Raw genomic sequence first — 20532 nt, 5'->3', positions numbered from 1 at the left:
AATACCTGCCTCAGTTATCAACTGCACCTCACCTGTAACTTGCACCCTGTCCCATAACATAATGTGGTCCTATGGGCAAAAGATACAGGGAGAGCTTTAGAGCTGCCAAGGAGATGAGACCCTGGGAGAAGTGGGGCTGTAGTCTTCCCGATCCATGGAGAGCTATCCTATGCTCAGTCATTAGCCATTGGGTCTCAAGGGAAGTACCTCAGATAGCTTCTGACTGTCACAGGAGCAGACAAACTGCTCCTAAAGTTTGGTCTCAATATTCTAGTTCTTAGAAATGCAAATTGATCAACAAATCTTATGATGAGGCATACTAGTCCAGTGTCTGTTTTGCAAAAATCCCATCTTGATAAATAAAATGTTACACTTCCCTGATCTGGAATTCTTGCTTTGTTGACATGAGAAATATTGTTGTATAAATAATATTTTATATTTAAAACTTATTCTGGGGGTTTCATTATTTTCTTCTTCTTGCTCCTCTGATTTTTCAAATGTAGTGTTTTTTTTAATAACACCTACACCTTGGGCTCTGGAAGATTATTTATTTGGGGGATTCATTGAGAAGTTCATTGCTTGTCTCTCTCAGTACACTCACTAAATAGGGTCTATCTCTGCTGGAAACAAGATTGAGGGTACTTTTTGTTTTGTTTTGGACACTATATGTCCATGGATGAATTTCTGTTCTCCTAAGTTGAAACATCATTCTGCTTATTTTTATTTTTTTTCTGATAAAATAGGAGGTTTAATGGGCAGCTATTTCCTAGGCAATTTCCTATCAATCCTTTTAGATCTCAGTTTGGATAATAAATTATATTGATCACAAAGTACTTGCATACGTACAGCTATTTTGAGGTACTGCAGCCCTCAGAAATGAACCTCAAGAGTTCCTCATGAAATTACAACATGGATAGGATAAAAATAAATGATTTGATTCACAATATTTCTTCAAATTTTGCAAGTTTCATATAGAAAATTGTAAAGTGATGGTCCTCCCTCACAATATACCATTTAAAGTAAAAACCTTCTCCAGGTGTGATGGAAGAAAGTTCAACAAAGGAAGAAGGGAAGACTAAGCAAGAATAAGCTTCTTTGAAACTGACCCTAAAGATTGATAAGTGGGAAACTGAACACTGGACATCATGTATGGTTACCCAGGAAATAACATGACATGGAAAATATTGGTAAATAAAACCCACATGTAAATCCAAAAGACCTCAAAGAAAAGACTGAAATTTCTTCTCTTTGTGTTTCAAAAACAATTCCAGAGTTCAAAGTAATAAAATGCTGCCACAAATGTATATAAAAACAATTAGTTGTGCTCATAACAAATAAAGCAAGCTACATTCAGTTATCTTTCACACACATTTAATTTCAGGCCAAGGGTAAGAACTGTCCACTCTGCTTCATAAAATCTAGAATAGAAAAATCCATGCCCAAATCTTTTTTAATTTCAAATGATTCCTTCTCATGAGATGACTAAAAATGTCTGTGCGGTGAGATTTGTTACATTCACACTAAGCTAGAATAGGAAGTATATAAAACTACTGTCTTAGAATTTCTACATTAACAAACAGTAGCTGTTTTAGAAGCATTGCCTAGAGTAAAACCTAGCTGCTTTAATTTTCTAGGCATCTTCTACTTACTTACAATGGATCCCTCCAGACTTCCACAAATTGAGCTTTGTTAAAAAAAAATCCCTTTTTGTTTATCAAACTCACTGCTTCACCATTAATAAAACAGAAGACTTAAAGGTAAATAGGAACATCAGAAGGTAGTTCCCCTCTGGTCCTGCAGTTTTTCCATGTATTCTTCTAAACTCCTAGGAGTCTCCCAGCCCCATCTTGGCAGGCCCACTTGAGGTTGTCATCACTGTCAAACTTGACTCTTTTCATTTTTGAGTTTGAAGAATTTATAGGGTCAGCTTTCATTACTTTCCCACAGATAGAGTCAGACAATCTGAGAACTCAGCTATGGAAAGTCTTCTGGGAGCTGCCATTGAGAAGAAAATCCCTCTTCTCAAACTGCTGTCCCCTGCCTACCATGGTTGTGTACTCCTCTGATGGGAGGGTCATGCCAACAGGGTTCTCCAGCAGCTCCCTCTCATTCTCCAGCCAGATCCATTCATAGGAATTGGGGATGTCAAATTACTCACTCATGGCAAACTTTTTGTGACTGTATTTCCTAACAAATGCAACACAGTTGATTAAGAAAACCAGAATGACCAGGCAGAAGAAGCACAGCAGGGTGCACATGCCAACCTGCAGGTCAGTCCCACTTAAGTCACTGACAGGTCATCGAGATTATTGGGATCTGGCTACTTCCCTCCAATGGAGCAGCTTGTGAAGAAATTTGGATCATCACTCAAGTAACTTCCCTTCCATAGGAGACTGTGGGGTTGTGATTTTTTTGGTGCTTTCCTCTTGGACAGTGAATGCAACATGTTGCAACCACACCTGAACTGCTCTCTCCTGATTTCCTTCACATTCTATGGAATTACTGATGTGGTCTTTACATTCCCAATTTATGCCCTCAATGCCAATGCTGTGTCCTTGGTGCTCATTCTTTTTTTTTTCTTCAAATTTTGCTCTGATTTTTCCTTCACCCACAGTAAACAAACTTTTCCTCTTTGTCTTCTGACAAGGATTACTGACCATAAGTTCAAACTTAATCAAGGGTCATGGCTCTTCACCTCCTGCAACCATACAGGACACTTGGAAATTTGGCTGGATAGACACCACCATTTCATCCAATGATGAGACAATGATTGGAAAATCCTTGTGATCATAAATGTCTAAAGGTGTCACTGAACCATCAATGAATAAAATCCAAGTGCTGACTACTGCTTTCTAAGACAAATGAAGCCAAAGCATTATGTTATAACCTAATTTCTGCAAATTTGAAAAAACAAATATGATTTCCTATATATTGGTCTTCAAATATACAGATTCAGAAAAATAAAGTCCTATATTTCATAATCTTGAACAGTTTTTGTCATGCCTTGAACTGGCATCAATTATTTACTATAGCCCCACTGGAGTATGAAACCAACATCATACATCAAAAAATGCAGTAAAATGTATATAAATTAATTATATGATGTATTAGTTAGGGTTCTCTAGAGAAACAGAATCAACAGGAAATATAAAATTTATAAAAGTGTCTCATAACCATGGGAATGTAAAGTCCAAAATCTGTAGGGCAGGCTGTGAAGCTGACAACTCCAATGCAGGGTCTGTACAAACTCCACAGAAGAGGCTTGCCAGCCAAAGCAGGAAGAGGAGAGAAACTATCTCTTCTCAATCCTCCTTAAAAAATTTCCACTTATTAGATTAAATATCACTCATTGCAGAAGACACTCACCTTGGCTGATTACAAATGGAATCAAGTTTGGATGTAGCCGACATGATCATGATTTAATTCATGAAATGTCCTCATAGCAACAGACAGGCCAGCACTTGCCCAGCCAGACAAACAGGTGCCACCACCTGACTGAATTGACACCTGAATTTGGCCATGATAGTCCATCCCTTCTCAACTTGGCAGCTATATACAACACCTTAAACCATACTTAACTTCTAAGTAGAAAACAATAAAAGACATTTTTTTCCTCACCTAACAATACTTAACAATACCTATACAAACCAGAAACACATTAAGTCTCCCCAGAGTAAGGTGCAGATCCTTGGATAATATACATTCTTAAACTTGATCCCTTACAAATTAAATACTACAACATCAACAAAACAGCTTTACAGTCCTCATTTCTGTAACTGATCACATGGTCATAGTTCATATTTATCATTACCTTCTTCCAATACCCATTCCATGTTCCCTCTACCCTCAGCAAGCACTTCAGCTGGCCATGGTTCTTTGCCTGGTGGGGTGATCCAAACCTTCATTCCTGAAGTTTCAGAGAGATTGGTAGTCCTGCCTGGATTGGGTTGTTACAGTTTTCCATTGATTTTAATCAGGTCTAAAAGGCACCTTATGGGATCTCCTATATTCCAAGAACTCTTCTTTACTTCTATTGTGTAGTTGCAGTCCTATTTCTCCTGATAGTCAGGGTCAATCACCCCAGCCAGTAACGTAATCCCCTTCTTGGCTTGTGGATCCAGTGCCATAAGTAGACCAAAGTGACCAGGTGTCAGTCTTAGATTCCAGTTCAATGGAATAACTGTTCTTTCTCCTGGTAGAAGTACTCCCCCTTTTGGAACTAAAACCTGTAGACTATTAGAGCTCAAGATTGCAGGGACAGGAAGCAAAAATTTTTCCAGTGGATCACTAAGGGTAATAGTGAGTGGTGCCACTCCCATTTTCACCCCTTGGTTCCTAGACCCATGGACCCTGGCTATGGGAGAAACAGCACCATGCAGTGGATCCTGATTCAGAGCATACACAGCTTCCTGGAGAATACTACCCCAGCCCTTCAAGGTATTGGCATTTAGTTGGCCTGTCCTTGAGTTTTCAAATAGCCATTCCACTGTTCTATCAATCCAGCTGTCTCTTAATGATGGGGAAGATGGTAAGACCAGAAAATTCCATGAGCATGTGCCCATTCCCACACTTTATTTGCTCTAAGGTTTGTTCCCTGATCAGAAACAATCCTGTGTGGAATGCCATGATGATGGATAAGGCATTCTGTAAGTCCATGGATGGTAGTTTTAGGAGAAGCATTGTGTGCAGGGAAAGCAAACCCATGTCCAAATGATGTATCTATTATAGCTAGAACCAACCACTGGCCCTTCCATGAAGGAAGTAGTCCAATGTAATCAACCTGCCACCATGTAGCTGACTGGTCACCTCGAGGAATAGTGTCATATTGGGGGCTGAGTGTAGGTCTATGCTGCTGGCAGATCGGGCACTCAGCAGTGGCTGTAGACAAGTCAGCCTTAGTGAGTGGAAGTCCATGTTGCTGAACCCATGCATAACCTCCATCCCTACCACCATGACCACTTTGTTCATTAGCCCATTGGACAATGACAGGAGTTTCTGGGGAAAAAGGCTGACTGGTATTGACAAGACGGATTATTGTGCTGGTTTGAAAGGATGTATGTCCCCTAGAAAAGCCATGTTTTAATTGACATCCCATTTCATAAAGGCAGAATAATCCCTATTCAATACTGTATGTTTGAGACTGTAATCAGATCATCTCCCTGGAGATATGATTTAATCAAGAGTGGTTTTTATGAACTTCATCTGCCTTATTGAACCAAGGTATTTTTCCCTGGATGCCTTTGATTGGCCATTTCTATAGGCTTGTTGCAATTCGGACATTTTCTCAACCTTAGAACTATAAACTAGCAACTTATTATATTACCCTTTTTAAAAGCCATTCTGTTTCTGGTATATAGCATTCTGGCAGCTAGCAAACTAGAACAGTCATCTTATTCACTTGATTATTAAAACCTTCCTCTACTGAAGTCAGCTTCTGGTGCACATTCACATGGGACACAAATATCTTCATGTTTTAGCCCACTCAGAAAGGTTTATCCCATACCTCTTCCTCAGACCTCTTTGTTACCAGTTTTCCAATTATGATCTTTCCAAGTCCCTAGCCATTCAGCCAAACCATGCGCAACAGCCCAAGAGTCAGTATACAAATGCACCTTTGGCCAGTTCTCCTTCCTAGAAAAATGAACAACCAGGTACATTTCTCTATGTTCTGCGCACTAGAAGGATTCCCCATCACCAGTGGGGAATCTTCAAGGATAACCCAGAAAGGGGTTGTAGTGCTGCAGCTGTCCACTTTCAGGTGGTGCCTGCATATCATGTCAAATCATCTGTAAACCAGGCCTGAGTTTTCCCTTCCTCAGTCATTTCACTGTAAGGAACTCCCCAAGAGGCCATAGATCTGGTCTGGGAAATAGAAGGTAATGTGGAAGGAGTGGAGACCGCATGCATTTGGGAAACTTCCTTATGTAACTTACTTGTGCCTTCAGAACCTGCTACAGCCCTATCTCATGTATGTCATTTCCATTTTATGAAGTACTGCTGTGCATGCACAACTTTATGGCTTGGTGGGTCAGACAACACCCAGCTCATGATAGGCAACTCAAGTCTTATGGTAACATGGTAGCCCATGGTTAAGTGTTCAGTTTCTACTAAGGCCCACTAGCAGGCCAAAAGCTGTTTCTCAAAAAGATAGTAGTTATTTGCAGTAGATGGTAAGGCTGTGGTCTAAAACCCTAAGTGTCTGCATTGTGATTCTCCTATAGGGGCCTGTCAAAGGCTCCAAACAGCATCTCTACTTGCCACTGACACTTCCAGCAACATTGGATCTGGTAGATCATATCGTCCAAGTGGCAGAGCAGCTTTACAGCAGACTGGACCTGTCTCAGAGCGTCCTCTTATTCAGGTCCCCACTCAAAATTAGCAGCATTTCTGGTCACTTAATAAATAGGCTGGAGTAGCACACCCAAATGAGGAATATGTTGTCACCAAATCCAAAGAGACCAATTACACATTGTTCCTCATTTTGTTTGTAGGAGGGACCAGATGCAGCAATTTATCCTTCACCTTAGAAGGGATATATTGACATGCCTCACACCACTGGACAGCTAGAAATTTCACTGAGGTGGAAGGCCCCTGTATTTTTGTTGGATTTATCTCCCATCCTCTGACATGCAAATGCCTTACCAATAAGTCTAGAGTAGTTGCTACTTCTTGCTCACTAGGTCCAATCAGCATGTCATCAATATAATGGACCAGTGTGATGTCTTGTGGGAGGGAGAAATGATCAAGTTCCCTGCGGACAAGATTATGACATAGGGATGGAGAATTTGTATACCCCTGAGGTAGAACAGTGAAAGTATAATGCTGACCTTGCCAGCTGAAAGCAAACTGTTTCTGGTGGTCCTTAGTAACAGCTATTGAAAAAACAGTATCTGCCGGATCTATAGCTGCATACCAGGTACTAGGGGATGTATTGATATGCTTAAGCAGTGACACCACATCTGGAACAGCAGCTGCAGGTGAAGTTACCACCTGGTTGAGTTTAAGTTATTCCACTGTCATCCTCCAAGACCCATATGTTTTCTGCACAGGCCAAAGAGGAGAGTTGAATGGGGATGTAGTGGGACCACCCCTGCATCCTTCAAGTCCTTAAGAGTGGCAGTAATCCCTGCAATTCCTCCAGGAATGCAGTACTGCTTCTGATTTACTATTTTGCTAGGTAGGGACAGTTTTAGTGGCTTCCACTTAGACCTTCCCACCATTATAGCCCTCACAACACAAGTTAGAGAGCCAGCATGGGGATTCTGCCAGTTGTTCAGTATGTGTATACCAACTATGCATTCTGGAACTGGGGAAATAACAGCATAATCTGTCCAGGGGCCCACTGGACCTACTATGAGATGGTCCTGAGCTAAAGCTCCATCAATCATCTGACCTCCATAAGCTCCCACTCTCACTGGTGGACCAGAGTGATGTTTTGGGTCCCCTGGAATTAATTCACTTCTGAACTAATGTCTAATAAGCCCCCAAATATCTGATCATTTCCTTTTCCCCAGTGCACAGTTACCCTGGTAAAAGCCATTGGTCTCCTTGGGGAAGGCTTAGAGGAACACTGACAGAATAAATTTGTGGCAGTGTAACAGGGTTCTTCCCCAAAGGGACATGGCCTCCCCTTCATTCAAGGGGCTCTGGGTCTGTAAACTGTCTCAAGTCTAGAAATTGATTAAGGGGCCATGATTCTGTGTTTTCGTAATTCAAGTTAGACATCTGTTCACCTGACCTAGAACTACTTCTTTTACACAGCTCAAAAAAGAATTTAGTAGACTGTCCATCTATTGTACTATTAAGTACCCCATGATTTACTAACCAATGGTGCAAATCTCTGCATGTCAGATTATTTTTCTCCTGCTTTGAGTTTGCTTTCTATTATAAAAACCATGCCCACCCTGTCTTTGGTGACTATGTGCTGCCTCCTGGCTTCTGCAAACTTGGGATCTGATCATCCCCACTGTGTTTTAAGACTCCAGCTTAGTGATAGCAGTTACCACAGTAATATCTGACTTACAGAGAAATGCAACTACAGAGCTCTTCAGGGACGATGGCACTAGTCTCACAAGTTTATTTCTCACTGTTCTGGTGAAAGGTGTATCCTCTGGACATTACTGGGGTGTTAGAGCAGGTTTTGCATGATAAATCCACACTAACGTCCATTCTCTCTAAGCCTCTGGATTCCCTCCTCTGCATTATACTCAGGCAGTTCTGGCATTTCAACCTCAGGTAATATCATCCAACTTTTGACCTATGTTTCAGCCAACCATCTAAACAAACTGTTAATGCCTTTTCTAACCCTTTGTTCTGTAACATCGAATGCAGAATCTCTGCTTAGTGGGCATATATCAATAAATTCAGCCTGATCCAGCCATATATTCCTCCCACCATTATCCCACATCTGTAAAATCCATTGCTACACATATTCCCCTGATTTCTGTCTATATAAAATGGAAAACCCACATAGTTCTTTTGGTGTACAACATACCTCCTTATATTTGATACTTTATACCTCACCTTTAGGGGCCTTTTAGAACTTTAGTCTAGTTATAGGTCTGGAAGAAATGAGGGGTTGTGGGGGTGGGTCATGAAAAGAATTACAAATATCTTGCAAGTCATTTTCTTCAGAGCATTCATTTGCAGTTTCATCTGGTGAAACAGGATTAATCATTCTAGGGCTAATCCCTTCATGTGGAGGTTGGGTGGCCAACTCCTCAAGGCAGGCTAGAGGTGTGGTGGCTATGTCCTATTACAGGGTTATCAAGAGAAGACTCAGCATGACCTAAGATTTTAACCTCGCCACCCACATCATTATCAATCCATATGTTGCCATCCCATTTTTCGGGGTCCTATTCCTTTCTAATCAATGTCCTCACTTTAACAGCAGACACCATACAAGATTGAGATTTCAGTCTATGTTGTAAAATTAGTACTCTAACAATAAGATTCTGAGTCTGATTTTCAGAGATCTCAAGTCTACAGCTACACAAAATAAGAGTTTCCTTTAGGACACTCAGAAGCATTTACCTTTAGCGGATGGTGCATAATCTTCTCATTGAAGCATTAAGCCCATTCCTTTCACTCATCAATGTATACAGTGTATCTAACAACAACAAGCCAATATCTCTATATATGTCCTAGTTCCACAAAACTCCATAAAGGTGTCAAAAACATTATCCCCCAGTGCCTGGCTTCATATAAACAAAGCATTAGAAGAATCGAATGGTGGTATTTTGACTCTCTTTTGCCAACTCACACCAATTGACAGCATCATTCTGATTACAGGAATCAGATTCCTTAGTGCTTTTGAGTCCAGTCAGAATAGATAACCAATCATAAAAACCCATTTTTAAGATTCTGTTTCTTAAGAACCACTTCTGATATCAAGCTGTATTAGTTAGGGTTCTCTAGAGAAGGAAAATGAACAGGAAATATTCATAAATATAAAATTTATAAAAGTGTCTTATGTAACCCATGGGAATGTAGAGTCCAAAATCCATAGGGCAGGCTGTGAAGCTGATGACTCCCATGGAGGGTCAGGATGAACTCCAGAGGATTGTCTTGCCAGCTGAAGCAGGAAGGGAAGCTCTCTCTTCTGAATCCTCCTTAAAGCCTTCCACTGATTAGATTAAACATCACTCATTACAGAAGACACTCCCCTTGGCTCATTACAAATGGAATCAGTTGTGGATGCAGCCAACATGATCACGTTTTAATTCTATGAAATGTCCTCATAGTAACAGACAGCCCTCACTTTCCTAACCAGATAAACAGGTACCTCCACTTGGTCAAGTTGACACATGAACCTGACCGTGGCGCATGACAAAAATAAAATTTGACTTTCACTTTTCCAAAAACATTTGAAAGATCAAGCAATTTATCCGAATAAATTTCAGGTGCAGCTACTGCTCAAGATAATAACGCATTGAACATTCTTTATTAGGAAGTGAATGCTGATGAAGCAAAGCATACATGGGCTGGAAGTACGTCAGGAAAACATACGTTATGAGACTGGCTTGCTTGAAAAACACAGGACCCCTGGCACCTTAATAATTGACTTGATAAAAGTTTAATGAAGGGAAAGTATTTTAGAATTGACAATAATTGCAGTCAACATTTGCTATAAGCCATACATGCTTGAGTAGCTCAAACAGAATTTTCAAGTACCAAAACCCATCTGCTTTTTAAGTGAAAACATACAATTCTTTGTACGTGGTCTAGCAGTAGATTATACCTAGCTCAGAGAAGCACACTGGAAAGCAAATAGCATATGGGCAGATGGTCAATGTGCAGACATAAAACAGGATAGTTTATTCAAGTTAATGAGCCCTTTTCTCAGAGATAGGGCACATTGGTTAAGAGGTAGGAAGAAACTTCAGGAATCAGTTGTCCTTGCAGCAAGTGCTCCAGGGCTTTCATTTGTAGGGTGTGATAACAGAAAGGGTGTCATTTCAATTGCTCAGGGACACAGGGCCCTCTGGGAATCTTGCCTGTTGTGGTGCTCAAAGAATGTCCAGGACAGCTGCTGTTGTGATGATGATTCCCCTCTCTGTTCTGTGAGGCTGCATGGAAGGAAACAAGCCAGCCACCAGCTGTGTGCCCCGGTCTTCAACAGTAATGCAGTCATCAGGAAGAGCACTGTTTTCTCAGCTTGGATGGAGTCAGAGAGAGGCAAGAAGATCTTCAAAAGTGTGTGAGAAGTCTCAGGTCTCTTCTACATGGAGCCCTTGTAAACTCATTAATTGACATTCCCTCCAGTGTGTTCTCCTAATTCTTTGCTCAAAAAATGCACTCACAGAAATGGCTTAGGAATGGGCCCTGCTAATTTTTCTTGTATCTGTCAATGAAAGGAGTTTTATAAAGATCACCCTGGTCCATTTCCTCTCCCTTGATTCATGCAATGATAGTCCAAGTGAATACTCTGAAGAAATTTAAGGGCCAATCTCTTACTTGGGCACACAAATAGTAATGTTTTTCCAACAACTAATATTTTTATACTTTGAAAATGGCAGAAATGTGGTAAAACTGAAAGGAATACAGCTTAGTCATCTTCTCCTGCTCAGATTCCTTCTGTTGGGCAGTTATGTGTTCATTAATGAAAAATAATACTGATTATGTGGGCCATTGTCTCATCAGTAAGTAAACCAGTTAAAGTTTGAAGGGCAACACAGTGTCCTAAGAGGCTGTCCCTCCTAATTAACCACCTAATTTACAAGCAGTGATGATTAAAACCTGTAGAAAAACATGGGTTAGGCAGAATTTCTAGAATAGCCCACAAAGGACATCATACCCTAACCCTGGAACCTGTGCCTAGAGATCATTCCTGTCTCTATGTTTGGTAGTTTCCTTGACCTTACATGCAAAACATGAACAATGACAAAAGTAGATAAATAGAACCTCCATGAAACTGAATACGTTTGTTTCAAATGATTTTGTTAAAATGATGAAAAGGCAGCCAACTCAATGGGGAAAAAATATTTGGAAATCACATATCTGATAAGGGTTTGATATCCAGAATATACTCAAAAATAAAAAGAGAAACAACCCAATTAAAAACTTGGCAAAAGACATGAATAGACATTTCTCCAGGAGGAAATATAAATGGCTAAGAAACACATGAAATAGGTTCAACTTCACTAGCTATTAGGAAAATGCAAATCAAAACACAATGAGATATCATTTTACACCTACTAGAATGGCCACTACTAAACAAATAGTAGACTATTAATGTTGGAGAAAATGTGGAGAAATCAGAACACTTATTCATTGCTGGTGGGAATGCAAAATTATGTGGCTGCTGTGGAGAACAGTTTGGCAGTTGCTCAGGGAGCTGTGTATAGAGTTGCCTTACAACCAGGCAATCCCATTACTGAGCAGACATTTGCAAACCAATGATCATAGCAGAATTATTAACAATTGCCAGAAGATGCAAACAACTCAATTGCCCACCAACAGACAAGCAGATAAACAAAATAGGTCTATCCAGGTGACAGAATATTATTCAGCAGTAGGAAAGAATGAAATCCTGATGCATGTGACAACATGGATAAACTTTGAGGGCATTTTTTGAGGGAAATAAGTTAATCACAGAAGGACAAAAACTATATGATCTCACTGATATGAATTAATTATAGTGTGTGAACTCATAGACATAGACTCTAGAATATAGGAGAAGAAGGAAGCTTCTTAACATGTGCAGAATTTTAAGAATTCTTAAATTGGGAATGCTTAAGATGTGCAGAATTTTGAACTTAGTTAAACCTAAATGTATGAAAATAGATAGAGGTGATGACAGCACATTACTGTGAGATAAATAGCAGTGCTTAATTATGTGTGAATTTGGTGGAAAGGGGAAGTTTAAAGTAATATATGTCAACAGAAATAAAGTTAGAGGTTAATACACTGGAATGTATTATAGAGTGAGATGATGACTGTGATACTAATATAAAAAAAAAAGTCCTCCATGAGCTAGTACATATGTATGAAAGTATTACAAGGAGTTAATAATAGAAGGATATATGGGAAGAAACACATGTACTGCCAACCATGGACTATAGTTAACAGTAATATCTTAATATTCTTTCATCAATAGTAACAAATGTAGCATATCAATTCAATGTGCAGAAGATAAGAGTAACAAGAAGTTTTGAGGTTTCTTCCTTTCTTTTGGACTAATAATCCACAGTTGATCATGGTGAGAAATAGACAACTATGATGATACTGTGAGCCACTGAAAATATACTTTATTTGGATGGATGAAATGGTGTGTGAATATATCTCAATAAAATTGTATTAAGACCAAAAAAAAAAAAGAAAGACTTGTCTTGGACATACTGTCACAATCCAGCTCAGGCCAGTGCTAAACCAACACAAGTGACTCTGAGCACCTCCACAATGGAACCACCTGGCATCCAACTGCAATGTCTACATCACCATTCAGAGCAAAGCAGGTATTGGTGGGATCTCTGGGGCATGCATGTTACCCTGGGGCTGGACAGCCACCATGATTCTCCCATTTCTTTGGTAAGGCAGTGTGGAGTTTACAGGACTAGACACCTTCAAGGGCCACCACTTTATTTTGTATATCCTTGAAACGGTTGCCTTTCTCATCCAGAGGGATAAGGAGTACAGAGGATTGTGGTGACCAAGGAGAGAGCCCAGGTCTCCACTCTCCATACCCTCCTCCTCCTTCAAAGCCCAGACTGTATTTCCCCTAAATCAGACCAAGGATAGAAGCTGCCCCTTTTTGTAATGAATTCATTCTATCACACTCATGGTGAAGAGAACAAAACTTACCATTTATTCCCAATTACATGTGCTGAAAGTGCAGTAGGTTCCAAGTAACATGCAGGAATATTAGCACTGCTTCTTTTCCCCTTTATGTAAAGCTATCCTGGAGCATGTGAGAGTCAGAGAAGTTTTCTCAAGAGCACATGAGCAGAGAAACCAGTGCATGGGGTCTCCACCCCACCCAGGTGAACCGCCCTGCCACATCACCCCCACATCACCCACTATTCTACCTAGTCTTTCTTGAGAATTAAAAAAAAAACACATATTTAAAAATATACATTTTTATTGACAAGTCTTCAGACACATGTGGTCCATATATGGTGTGCTGGTTTGAAAGGATTATGTACAATAGAAAAGCCATGCTTTCATACTGATCCATCTTTTAGAGGCAGTCATTTATTTCAATCCCTATTCAACACTGTAGGTGGAAACTTGATTATTTCCACAGAGATGTGACACAACAAATTGTAGGTATTAACCTTTGATTAGAGGGATATGTGACTCTACCCATTCAAGGTGGGTCTTGATTGGTTTGCTGGAATCCTTTAAAAAAGGAAACGTTTTGGAGAGAACTATGAGAACCATGAGTACCCAGGCAGCCAGAGAATTTTGGAGATGAAGAGGGAATATGTCCCCAAGGGAGCTTCATGAAACAAGAAGCCTAGAGAGAAAGCTAGCAGATATTGTCATGTTGGCCATGTGACTTTCCAGTTAAGAAAGAAACCCTGAACATCATCAGCTTTCTTGAACCAAGTAAACTTTCCCTGGATGCCTTGGTTTGGACAGTTCTATAGCCTTGGTTTAATTTGGACATTTTCACATCTTTAGAACTGTAAACTTGTACCTTATTAAATTCCCCTTTTTAAAGACCATTATATTTCTGGTGTATGACTGCCAGCAAACTAGAACACATAGTGTACAATCAATAGCTCAAAATATCATGATTAATTGTACATTCATCACCATGATCATTTTTAGAACATTTGCATCACTCCAGAAACAGAAATTAAAAGAAAAAGGCTCACACATAAAATCCCCCTTACCCCTTCCTCTGATTGACCACTAGTCTTTAATCTATCCCATTTATTTTACCCTTTATTTCCTTATTATTTATTTTAATCCATATTTTTTTAATCATCTGTCCATACCCTGGGTAAAAGAAGCATCAGACAGAAGGTTTTCATAGTCATATAGTCACACGGTAAAATTATAGCATTATACAATCATCTTTAAGAACCAATGCTACTGAAACACAGCACAACAGTTTCAGGTACTTCCCTCCAGCCACCCAATACACCATAAACTAAAAAGGGACATCTATATAATGCACAAGACTAACCTCCAGGAAAACTTCTCAACTCTCCTTGTAAGCAATCAGCCACTGAAACCTTATTTTGGTTCATTTCTCTCTTGCTCCTTTTGGTCAATGTGGCCTCTCTCTCTCTCAGACAACACGAGAAGCAAGCTCATTGCCTTCCCTCTATGTGGGACATGAATTCCAGGTCTATGGACCTTCCTGGCAACATGGGACAGAAATCCTAGAATGAGCTGGGACTCAGCACCAAGGGATTGGGAAAACCTACTTGACCCAAAGGGGGAAGAGAGAAATGGGACAAAATAAAGTGTCAATGGCTGAGAGATACCAAAAAGAGTCAAGAGATTATCCTGGAGGTTGTTCTTACATAGTAAGTAGATATCACCTTTTTAGTTATGGCATAACAGAGAGACTGGAGGGAACTGCCTGAAAATGTAGAGCTGTGTTCCAGTAGCCATGTTTCTTGAAGATGATTGTATAATGATCTAGCTTTCACAATGTGACTGTGTGATTGTGAAAACCTTGTGTCTGATGCTTCTTTTATCTACCTTATGGACAGATGAGTAAAACATATGGATTAAAAATAAGTAGATGATGGGGGAAACAAATATTAAAATAAATTTAGAAGATTGAAATGCTGCTGATCGGGGAGGAGGAGGGGTAAGGGGTATGGTATGTATGATTTTTTTTCTGTTTTCTTTTAATTTCTTTTTCTGAATTGATGCAAATGTTCTAAGAAGTGATCATGATGATGAATATACAACTATGTGGTAAAAAAGAATGTTCATATTGTATGTTGATTGGTTTTATTAATAATTTTTTTTAAATGTAGTTCTTGAATAATTTTGGAAATTAGCAAAGGCTTCTTATTTGAACTTTTGTGGTTTCTCCACTTGAAAGGGGTCTAAATCTCAGCAGACTATGCTGTCAGTGAGACCTGGCAGTGAGTGTGAGCTACATGACCCTGAGCAAGTCCTCACGTTCACTTAGCCCCTGTTCCTTCCTGGATCAGGGCTAATAATGGAAATATACATTTATTGAACACTGATAACATGGTTTCACATGTAAATATATTCCTTGTGCTGTAGACACACAATCTTAACTCAATATTTCAAATGAGGAGTTGATTTATATTTTTCATATACAGATGGTCATCACCTGGTTAATTCTGTTTCTATCCAACATTGTTTCAATCATTTTCTAACCAAGTTAAGCTTCTATTGCACCTCATGTTCCACTTCCTTAGAATAATAATTTTCATAAATTGAAGATGTCAAAAAGGTTATAACCTGTTTATCATCAACTCTTCCAAATTTTCCTTGTCAGAGAATTGCAAAGCTTCTCTTCCCCTCTTTGAGATTACTGTTCTCCATTTTGGGGAGGCTCCAGATTACTTAATTTAAAGGGAGAAATGAATACCAGAAAGACATTTCTTCTCTCTATATTATAAGCACTGTATATTCTGCTTAAGTTTGTTGTAAATATTTGGAAGATGAAATTAATCTTGAATTGCCATGGAAGTTATAATAAATAATTTATGTTTGAGGCATTAATAAGGCTTACCCTCAACTGCAGAGATAGAAATAGTAGAAATATTAAAAAGTGAGAATACATATTCATATGTACTTCAGGTCAAATCTGGAAGTCTGAATAAACTTGAAATCATTCTATTCTTTACCCTCTGCCCCAGTCATACAGTTTATTTGAGTGATTTATGTATAACTGAGGACACTGTTGTTTTAATAATAGAAAAAGATACAACATTTTTCTCATGTTGCCCTATTTTATCATTTATATCTTAGCACAAATTAGTATGTCCTCATTTTATCATGTCAGGGTTTTCATCAGATTTAAATATATATAGAACAAGAGTCAAAGAAGAACTCTTCAGACCCCTTTTATATTCATCAGGTAAAAAGAGTGACTTCCTTTTCTTTGCTTTTTGCTCTCAGAAACATGGATTCAGATACACTGCAAGCATTCCAGAATGCATTCACCTGCTCCATCTACAAGAGCTACTTCATAGACCCTGTCACCATGGACTGTGGCCACAGCTTTTGGAGACCCAGTCTCTACCTCTGCTGGGAGGACATCCAAACACTTATCCATTGTCCAGAGTGCAGAGAAACATCTCAGATGCTAGATTTCAATACCAATATTGTCCTGAGGAAGCTGACTTTCTTTGCCAGAAAAGTCAGACATGAGCAGAGCTCAGAGGTGCAGATCTGTGGGACCAACAAGGGGAGTGTTCTCATTTGCTAGCTGCCAGAATGCAATATATGAGAAATGGAATGGCTTTTAAAAAGGGAAATTTAATAAGTTGCTAGTTTACAGTTCTAAGGCTGAGAAAATGTCCCAGTTAAAACAATTCTATAGAAAGGTCCAGTCTAAGGCATCCAGGGAGAGATAACTTGGTTCAAGAAGGCCGATGAAGTTCAGGGTTTCTCTCTCAAGTGAGAAGGCACATGGCAAACACAGTCAGAGTTCCTCTCTCAGCTGGAAAGGCACATGGTGAACACAGTGTCATCTGTTAGCTTCTTCTCCTGGCTTCCTGTTTCATGAAGCTTCCTGGGAGGCATTGTCCTTCTTCATCTCCAAAGGTCGCTGGCTGGTAGACTCTGCTTCTCATGGCTATGCTGTTCTGCTTTGCTCTCTTTGAATCTCTCATTCTCCAAAGTGATTTCTCTTTTGCATGACTCCAGAAACTTTAACACGACTCCAGAAGACCCACCCTAATGGGTGGAGACATATCGTCACCTAATCCAGTTTAACAACCACTCTTGATTAAATCACATCTCCGGGGAGATGATCTAATTACAGTTTCAAACATTCAATGCTGAATAGAGATTAGAAGAAACAGCTGCCTTTACAAAATGGGATTAGGATTAAAACATGGCTTTTCAGGCTGGCCATGGTGGCTCAGCAGGCAGGAATGCTTGCCTGCGATGGCAGAGGACCCGGGTTTGTTTCCTGGTGCCTGCCCATGTAAAACAAACAAACAAACAAAAAAACATAGCTTTTCTAACCAGTACAGGGACAAAGGAGCTCTTCTGTGTGATTGACACAAACCTGCTCAGTGGACTGTACTCTGAGTCCCCAGATCATCTGCATCATAACCATGGACCCCTGGAATGGACTGCCAAGGAATACAGGGTGTGTGATGCCTAGAAAGCAATTTGGAAATGTAAAATCCTAAATCAGAAAGAAAGACAAGGATTATGAAAATGAATTTGATTAGAATTGGGGTGGTATATTTGCAATGTGCATTCCAGGACATTAATGTGCTCTCTCATTTTGTTGACCAACATTGACACAGTAGTCATAACTCAATTGAACCTTGTTGAGGGAAGTTTACCTAGAACTATTGGCCACATACTTGGAGTTGGTTCAATGGTTCAGTGTGCAGGAGGTGGTACCAGGAACACTTCTGAGTGCAAGTGGACTCATTCATGTTCAGTTTACCCAAAATCTGGGTTCAGTTTCTTGGGGAATGGATTATATTTTTTATAGGATCTTTTCAAGATCTCCATTAAATATTTCTGCCACCTCTAATGTCACAAATATGAAAATCAATTGAAGCTTAATATGAAAAAATCTAACTACCCCCATTATTGCACAAAACTATTATTTTCTCTTAATCATTACCTTTTCTCATAGGTAAGTGAGTGAAATCTATGAAAACATCATTGTCATTAGCAGTCTTCATTCTTTTGCAGGAGAAACATTTAAAGAAAATGGACTCTATGGAAAACAACTCAGAAACCACCAAAATCTAACTTAAGAAACTAGCAAAACCAAAGAAGTAGAAATATGTTGAAACTTTTTTTTAAATGCAGATTGTATAAGGCAGAGATATGTTTCCTAACTAGCTAAGGTCAAGTTATCAGTTAAAGGATATTGCATTCTTGGCTAGAAAATTAGTAAGTTCAAATATGTATCAATAATCATAAGTACAAAATCCTTTACATACTAGTGTAAATAATGCCAATATATGGGAAAGAGGGGGCATGATAGATATTTCAAGTCCAAACTTGATGGTTTGAATAGAGCTTCTCAGACACTGCAAAATATAGCTTTACACCTATGGCTTTGAATGAGAGGAGAGAAATGGTATAGTAGCTGGAGGAAAAAAAACAGACTTTATCCTTCATTAATCTGATTTTAAAATATGGTATTTACCTAAATATATTGAAATATGTAGGAAAGCCAGGTAGATGTAAAAGAAAATGTAAAAGATTCAGGTGAGGAAGGAAATGATTTGTGGATAAATTGAAAGAATGATGGGGAAAGGAAACAAGCAAGCAAGAAAGCCTGGTTCACTTTAGAGGGCTCAGTTTAAACAAGGGAGAGATGTGACCCCAGAGATGGATAGAAAGGACTAGCAAATATACAAGACAATTTGTGGCTGTTGGGCTGAAAGTATTGATGATGCCAAAATAATAATATTTGAAGTTTACTGGTAAGAATCAGGGAATGTGATCCTTCTAATCCAATATCCCTGCTCTTAAAGAAGATGATGATCAAGGCTCAATACCAGATGATACATCTATTTCTCTATGGGGAGGATCATCTCCATCTGGTGAGACTGAAAAAAAAGGAATTTTCCAACTACTCAAAGATAGTGAAACTATAATTGCAAAAGAATGAGGAATCCCCAGTGAAATATGCAGAGAGCTGACTGAGACCTGCCCCAAGTCCAACACAGACCTGCTCCAGGTGAGAGAGCCAGGTCCATGCTCAGAAACAGGAATCCTTTTCTAGTCAGCTTTGCCATGACAGTGTAATGTTACCTGCACGTGCCATCCCTCTCAGCTGAGGGCTACATGCCCTTTGACTTCCATGATTATGCTTGACCAATTGCTTTTTTCTCCATATCCTGGTAGCCTTTGAAGTATTTGCATTTTTTGATAGCATAGGATTTATTTTATCTAAATATTTCAGTGTGATCAGGAATAATATCCACACAGGCTGATTTTCTGAAATCAACAAAGTCTGTGATCAAGGGATCTTCAAGATCTTTGGGGGCATGTCTCAATTTTTGTTTCCCTAATCACTATCACCTTTGTTGGCCAATAAGAACAGATAGCTGAGGACATTAAGGCTTTGCCACTTGCCTTGGCAAGATGGTAAGAATTTGATAATGTTTCAATAGCTCAATATACTCCAGAAGTACTTTATTATTCACTTTCCTGTTTTGTTTTAACTATTGTCCAATAGGCAGGCAGCTCCCTGGGAGTAAGAAGGGGAAATGACACTGGAAAGCTGGTCATATGACTTCACTAGGCAGGGTCATTTGAACCCTTGCTTCTTATTTTCACCCTGACAAGGTCATGTTTGTAATTTTTTTTTCAGCTTTTGGTAGTAAAATAGTGTGATTGTTCCTCAGTGAGGACTAAGAAATGTATATTATTTCAGCTAAAATACAAAACAACAAATGAACTAGAGTATAAGCAAAAGTGCAGGAGAACTCTCATGATTCTGATTCTGATTCTGCTCTTTTTTTTACCCCTGCAGGACTTAGAAAACATACTGGAAAGGTGAGTTCATAAGACAATTTCTGATGTTTCAGAAAGTCCATCTTTGTTGATTAAGTGAACATATTCCCTTAGAGTGAATATCATTAATATCTCTGTGACTGTTTCTGATTTTGCTGCTAAAAAGACCCTAAATTCTTTGGGTCCTTGTTTTCAATTGTTTCCTTCTTATGAGGCTGAATTCAAATGTGTTGCAGTGTGGGATTTGTTCCTCTCCTCCTCTCCTTCCCCACACTCCACTAATCTTACTGAAGGGAAGAGGCTAATACATGGCAGAGGATGAAATGCCCCAGAGAGGTGGAAGTTTCTCTTGCTCACTCTTGCTCACATACAGTCCATCTGTCACTAAATAATGTTCTTTCTAGAGTAACAATAAGATCATGTTAT

At 39.3% G+C, this 20532-nt stretch overlaps 1 pseudogene; it reads right to left on the bottom strand.

Moving 5' to 3' along the window:
• Nucleotides 1-1770: 1770 nt before the first annotated feature.
• LOC143657166 (transmembrane protein 132B-like) overlaps nucleotides 1771-20532 on the bottom strand; it is a 42138-nt pseudogene continuing 23376 nt past the window's right edge.

The sequence above is a fragment of the Tamandua tetradactyla genome, chromosome 2 (assembly GCF_023851605.1).
Source record: "Tamandua tetradactyla isolate mTamTet1 chromosome 2, mTamTet1.pri, whole genome shotgun sequence".
Taxonomy (NCBI): Eukaryota; Metazoa; Chordata; class Mammalia; order Pilosa; family Myrmecophagidae; genus Tamandua; species Tamandua tetradactyla.
The sequence above is the reverse complement of the archived record's forward strand: the minus strand, read 5'-3'. Positions and strand labels throughout refer to the sequence as shown.